The sequence below is a fragment of the Cygnus atratus genome, chromosome Z (assembly GCF_013377495.2).
Source record: "Cygnus atratus isolate AKBS03 ecotype Queensland, Australia chromosome Z, CAtr_DNAZoo_HiC_assembly, whole genome shotgun sequence".
Classification (NCBI taxonomy): domain Eukaryota; kingdom Metazoa; phylum Chordata; class Aves; order Anseriformes; family Anatidae; genus Cygnus; species Cygnus atratus.
Window position 1 is genome coordinate 61,546,183 of NC_066396.1, and position 7,031 is coordinate 61,553,213.

A 7,031-nucleotide genomic window follows, 5' to 3' on the forward strand; every position below is an offset into this window, starting at 1 on the left:
GAGCGGCGGCCGTTGGTGCGCGGCCGTTGGTGCCCCCCCCCCCCACACTCCAACCGTTCCCTCCCTTCAGCGCGGCGCCCTGCCAACGGCTCGGGGCGGGGGGGGTGGGGGGGCGGGAGCAGGCACATACTGTAATAATAACCCTGCAGCAGCAAAGGGCATCTGAGGAGAAGGGGAGGGAGACGGAGACGGAGGCGGCCGCCCGCCCGCCGCTGTGCCTGTCTGAGAGGAAAGAAAATGGTGGGCGGGGAGGAGGGGGCGCTGCGCCGGGCGGGTTACGGAGCGGGGCAGGCGGCGGCCGGCAGCAGGTGCGGGCGGATCCGGCAGCGGGGCTGAGTCCCCCTCCAGCCCCGGTCCCTTCCAGCGCCGGGGCTGCGGCTCTGCGGCTCTCCCCCAGTCAGGAGCCGCAGGTGCGCCGAGGCTCGGCTGAGAAGCGGCCGCCGGGGGCGTGAGGTGCTGGCCCAGGCAGCCAAGGTGCTGCTTCATTGCTCCCCCCCCCCCTTTCCTCCTTCCGCGTCCGTGAGGGGGAAACGCAGCCAGGTGGCACCTCACAGGCGTGCCAGTGCATCGACGGTTTGCGCAGGGTCTGCTGAGGGTTGCGGGAGCTTTGTGAGGTCCCGCGTTATCGTAAGTGGCCCCAGTTGTGCTTGTAAGGGGCAGAGAGTGAGAAACAAGCAGCCAAGGGAAGTACAGCATGGTGGCTCAACAGACTACACAAAGACTCCCACTGCGAAGGCACCAGGAGCAGTGTAGACACAGCACAGTGAAAGAGAGATGATGTGCTGCTGCATAGTGTCACTCCAGAAAATGCTACACAGGGAGGTATGATTAAATAAATAAATAGAGAAACAAGTGCTAAGAACCGGATTCTGTTACCCTGCAGCTTTTGTAGTTACCTTCCTCAAGGTTAAAATGTCTGAGGCAAAGTAGGTTGAAATGGTTTGAAATTATACATGCTGCAGGCTAATAGAAAATTCAGATTTCTGTTTTTGGCCTTAGGTTTTGAACAACCAACCTTGTTTTTCGAATCCACTTTTATTAACTCCCCAGGAAACCGCGCTTTTCAGTGGTCCACAAAGGATTTCCATTTGTTGAGTGAAATCAGCTTGATAGCATGTCCCTGCACCTCCCTGATCAGCTACTGCATCACTGGAAATGCTTGCAAACCTACCAGAAGATCAGGCAACTAGAAGGGAGAAATGTGGGACTCAAGGATCCTCTGATATTCAAACCTACGGTAAGCTGTGATAGTAATTCAAACTTCAGTGCATCAGGATCAGACTGTTAGCCACTTAGGGCACGTTGCTACATCATGTAATTATTCCATTTCCTGGAACAAATTTCGTCAAAGAAATCAGAGAGTATCTTTCATCCCCTCTTCTTTCTGCTGGACGTCACATAACCTGCTGGCACCACTCCGTTGGCACACACGACTGGACTTCAGTCACAGCCACTCCTGAGACCTTTTCACCAGCTTGTTCTTGCTCCCTTCACTACCTCTGCTCAGAGGCGGGTATCTGTGATGTCTCTTCCTTACAAGGAGGGCCAGGTCCGCATTATTCTCTTCTGTTTGGACGCATGCCACACTCAGACCTCTTCTCTGCTGTTGTCAGTTCTGAGTATGGACTGTGCCCGCTCCCTCCAGTTGGAGGCTGAGCAGGTCTCTGTGCCCACGCACTCCCTCTGAAGCCTGGCGGAATTCTAGCTTTTAATAACAACCAGCTTGATACCAGGTAACCGAGCTCAGCCACCTTCTTCCTGACAGCGTGGGGCCACTGCCAAACCCCATCTGGCCTTCTTCACTTGCACCTCTTTTACCATTCATACGTTCTCAGGACATGTTGCCAGCTGCCAACAGCCTTGCCAACAGTTCTGCAAGCACTGCCTTGCACACAACTCACAGCATTTGCTTCTTTGATTTGACCCAGCTCACAGCCCTGTGCTTCCCAGCAAGATGTGTATAGTAGGGTGTTTGTGGTAGCACCTAAAGTTGACTGCCCCAGCCCAGAGTGGCAGCTGTGAAGGCACTCTCAGAAGTTTAGCCCACAGGTCCCAGTCTCCCAAGCAGCTTTGGCTATTCTCTCTCCTCTTTCTTGCCCCGTCTTTGCTGCAGTATGATAACATACAAAGACACACAGCAGAAAGCTAGAGAGAGCACATTTCAGACAATTTCAGACACAGTCAGGTTTTTTTACACAAATGAAACGTAGAAATTCTTAGTTAATAGTGGTTGTGTCAGTTCTCCTGCCTGCTTTCTCTACAGGTTCCTACCCATCAGCTAATAGGCCTCTTCTCACATTAAAGGCTATATATTTAAACTCTGTCTTGAGATGGTGAAGGAGAATTCTTCCAAATTTTTGCTGAAAAGCAGACATTTAGGCAGCCACGTTCCTTATATGTCCCCTCATCTGCACACCATTTGAGAACCTACCCCACATTCCAAAGTCCTTTACTGGAACCACCACCAATGATTGTAGATCTCCATCTTGGACATGAGCCCTAAAACCTTCATTTTCTTCCCAATGGCTTAGTTTGTTACCCCAGGTAAGCAACCTGGTTTGCTCTGCTGTGTATGCTTTCCCATATCTGGAAAGTCTTATACGTGTTTGTTGCCTGTTACAAGCTACGTTGCTGAGTTCTCCTCAAAGTCTGTGCTGTTTAGTTTGGCTGTAATGTCTTGAATATTCTTGTTGTTAGCCACATTCCACTTGAAGCACTGAATGGAAACTCAGAAGTGAAGGCTTAACTGGCAACAGGAATAAGAAGACAAAAACCTGTAAGCGTGGGAGAAGAAAAGGAGGCAGCAGAAGGACACAGAAAGACTCAGTCTGGCCCTGTATGGAATAGGAGAGGTTCAACCACTCCTGGTTCTGGAAATTTAATTGCAGATCCAAGGTTTGCAAAACAAAAGCCTAATATGGAGTTTGTTGGCCCCAGGTTACAAGGTGGAAACCTGGAAACCTTAAGAGTCAATTCAAGCAAACTGGTAAGACTGAGCTGAAAATAGCGTTGAAAAACAATTGACAGAAATTATTAGTTGAAATACGTTAAATTTTTGATCATTTATTTGTTTTAACTATTTGTTAATCCTTGGTGTTCTTTCCCTATTCCTGTTATTCTTTACCCATTTGTAAAAAAGGTAAAGAGCATTAATATGCTGAGAAACACGAACAGGCAAAATGGTAAGTTACAGGGAAGTGCAAATCGTTTTGCACCTGCAGATGGGACCTCCAGCCCGACTGTGACTCCAGTGACAGACTTCCCTCTTTTACTCTCAAATCATCCATGCAGTACTTCATTCCTGCAAATGTGTAATGCAGGTAAATTGTTCCACTGTCTCCAGGAAGACTAGATTTAACCTCAAGCCTAATTTTTATATTCAGTGGTTACTTAAACCAGTCTGATTTTTTTCTGCGGTCAATTTTAGATAGGAAGAAAAAGGTTGTTCTTTCTGCTACCTCTTAGCTGTGACAATTCCTTTGATTCTTTTTCCCTTTATTTCTCTCTTTGGCCTGAGCTATAAAACCCAAAATTGATAAAACCCTGACTTACAAAGCATTATGATTACAAAAATAGTCTAAAATGGACTTGCAAAGCAGGGAGAGCAGAACAGGCTCTTGTGGCTGAGGGGAAGGTAAAAGCAGCAGAAGTTATGCAATTAAAAAAGATACACTGTTATATCAGAATATAAGTCAGCAGCTGGGAAACTCCATAGATTGCAGTGAACAGGCACAAAACAGTCACCAGAGAATTACTTAGAAGCTGTCCTTCCCAGTTCTGACAGTGAGCAGAGAAGCTGTATCCTACACTAGAGGCCACAATTCCCACTCTTATTCTCACCTGCATCGTTCAGCCATTGATTACAGTATTGTGCACGATGCAGAAAAGTAGCAGGATCCTGATCTGGAAATGGGTCAGATTCAAGCGTGACACAGGTATTGTAGAGAGCTGCTAGCTCGTGTAACAAATGGGCTGCAGACTGCATTGAGCACCTGAAATAAAAAGGTGGGAGGATAGCAGATGAGATCCTGGTAGAAGCAGGCAGTTTAGCAACTGAAGCCAGGTCGTGCGTTCAACTCATTATAGAACCATCAATAAAAACGAATTCAGTTATAATTTTTCAGCTTTTGTGAATATGCAGCTTCTCTGAATGATATCACCCCTGCAGCACGTTCACAGATATATTCCAAAAAGACCATATAGCACCACAAAGAATATCCACGTGTAAGCATAAAGATAGAGCTTAAATATCCACATGTAAGCATAAAGATAAATAAAATGACAGCCTTTCTTTCTTGCAGATTCTTCTGCTACTTGTGCCCTTTCTACTCTTAAGCTCTATTCATCAATAAATTAATTCAAGGAAGGAAGAGGGTAATTGCTTTGCTGCAGCTAAAAACTTCAGCAGATTTTCCATATATTTCCTTATAGCCATAAGGGGGACAACATAGATCATAAACTAGTTATCAGAAATTGTGTGGTGTTTTCCTGGCAACTAAATTAAAGTTAGAGGGGAAGGTTATCCATTAAATGACTTTTCAAGAAGACTTAAAATGTGGGATCTATTTCCAGTTTAGTCTTCTGGGGGCTGGATTCAGAGGGCTTCTTTTCCTGTTTGTCTCCAAATCTATGAGAATTTTGTTTTCATGTATTTCTATTACCAAACAAAATGAGCTGTGCATAAATAACTGATGGAACTGAGCTATCTGGAAGATTTCCAATTAAGATTAGTTTGTCATTACATAAACAAATGTTAAGGATTTTTTTACTGGTGCTCCATCAGAGGACAACTTGGATGGAAGAATTGCACTTCAGCTCAAGAAAAGAAATCTGCTGTATGAACATATTCTCTTCTAACAAACAAAAGCTCCTCACACTTCCAGAAGGAATCATTCACCACAGTTCCTCTGCAATAATGACTGACACTGAATGCTTGACACAAAGATGTAAAATATGCAGGATATTTCAAAAATATACCAATGGAAGGAATGTCATAAACCTTGATCATGGCAAAGCCTGTACACTTAGATTAGCCCCCTTGATTTAAGTGAAGCTGCCTACAAGTGTACAGTTAACTACACAGCTGAGGTTAAACATTATCAAAGTTAAAATTAAAGTCTAGATCCACTAAAAATCTTTGGATTTTTTTGCTATGGACTTGGATGTTGTTTTTTTGTTGTCATTTTGTTTTGTTTTTCTGTACAGACTAGACAGAGATGATTTGTGAAAGTTGCAGAATAAGAAGCACTACAAAAGCAGTATGATTTGATCATGACTTGTGGCAACAGAGAGAAAAAAATGTAAAAATGGTGCAAATTTCAGTCCTCACACAGAGGTGAGTAGAGTTCCAAAAGGAGTAGTAGATAGTAAAAGAGAACTGCTACAGAAGCGGTGAAAAAGATTGAATTGAATGTATTGAATGTTTTCATTTCAGTCAAGAGCAATTCATAATTTCCAGATCAGCAGTTCACAGAATCACACAGTCACAGCAGGGCTGAGGCTGGCGGGGACCTCTGGGGGCACTGCTCCAACCCCTGCTCAGGCAAGGCCACCCAGAGCAGGGTGCCCAGTCCAGGGGGCTTTTGGAGATCCCCAAGGAGGGTGACCCCACAGCTTCCATGGGCAGCCTGTGCCCATGTTCCTACACCTGCACAGCAAAGCAGTGCTTCTACATACCTAAGTCATGGCTGCCTAATCTTTGCACGATCAGAAAACTATGCTTAAAAAACAGTGCTAGTTACCAACTAGCTTAAGGTCTGGATGTACCACAGATTCAAAGAAGAAAATGAAAAACCATCAAAAAAATCAACAGAAAAAACAATTTCAGAATTTTAGTAGATACTTTCTGGGCAGAAAGAACACTAAAAGAATCAGATCCATTATTTATGGTAAATTATCCTCTCACCTGTGCTCAAAATTCAATCTATTGGCAAGTTTGAAGTGACAAAAAAATTACCTGACTCCTATTTAGAGAAGCATCTAATTTTTGCTTCATAGGAAGACCTGAAGTGGTGTCTTGATTCCTCTGCATACTGTCACAGAACATGGATTAAAAGTAAAAAGCAGCTACAAGGAAAGAAAACTTCTCTCTCTTGGGTTTTATCTTTCATTTGCAGGTTGTGGCCAGATAGCTCATGCCATATACATTCTTTGTTAATGCAGTGCTGTATGACCTTGTCCATAGATTCTTGCCTACACATGTTCCTGCTATATAATAGAGTGTCAGATACGATGAACGTCAAGGTGTTTCTTTCATTTGAGAAGAGCACTGTAAGCCACTCCATTTCCCTCTGTGGTACTCTGCTGAGAAATGTTTTAGTATAAACGTTTAAAAGTGCATACAAATGTAGAAATAAATGGAGATTTTGGAATGAACAACAAAAATTATTAAAAGCATGGATAACCTCTACGACAAAAATAATAATAATAAACAACACAAAAAAATGTACAGCAGCCACAGCACCAATATGGGCCTAAGGCCTCTAGCAGTGCAAGCAGCTGAAAAAAACAGCTACAGTGGTCTGCTTACCCAACAGTCTTCTGAGGAAGCTCTTCATGATCCTAATTCAGGGGTGCTCCCTTGAAACACATAACTTCTCTGATCTGGTTAACTCCAGCAAGCCTCAGTCACATTTAAATTGTAACAGGTGTCAGATGGACTCTTAAAAATTGTGACCAAATGAAAAAAAAAAAAAAAAGGTTTTATTTTTAATCTACTACCTGACAAGTCCATTGAGTACCTCCTAATTCTTATGCTTGAGTAAAACTGAATTATTCCTTAATCAGGATTTACAGTTCCCATTAGCTTTAGAGGAAGTTAGGGTTTCTGTTGTAGCCAAGCCCAAAATGCAGAAATGGATAATCTTGTGGATTAGTTTGTGAGTGATTTGTGTTACCAAAAAAATAAAAATAAATAAAAAATCCTGTAGGTCTAATTGATCTTTTCAGAACATATGCATTTTACTTATGGAACACCTTGATTTATTTATCAGTATCATCCATACAGATATTTGTACCAATATTCTAAACAC

The 7,031-nt window shown here is 43.5% G+C and overlaps 1 long non-coding RNA gene across 2 annotated transcripts; it reads left to right on the forward strand.

Annotated features, from left to right (window-relative positions):
- The first annotated feature begins 164 nt into the window (after nucleotides 1-164).
- On the forward strand, nucleotides 165-6,410 carry LOC118255979 (uncharacterized). Of its 2 annotated transcripts, none has more exons than XR_007709245.1 (3): nucleotides 165-240; nucleotides 1,051-1,237; nucleotides 2,698-6,410. It is a non-coding gene; the product is annotated as an uncharacterized LOC118255979 (long non-coding RNA). The 2 variants fall into 2 exon arrangements; XR_004781121.2 differs by lacking the exon at nucleotides 165-240 and adding an exon at nucleotides 359-822 and having other exon boundaries at nucleotides 2,698-5,569.
- The last annotated feature ends 621 nt before the right edge of the window (nucleotides 6,411-7,031 follow it).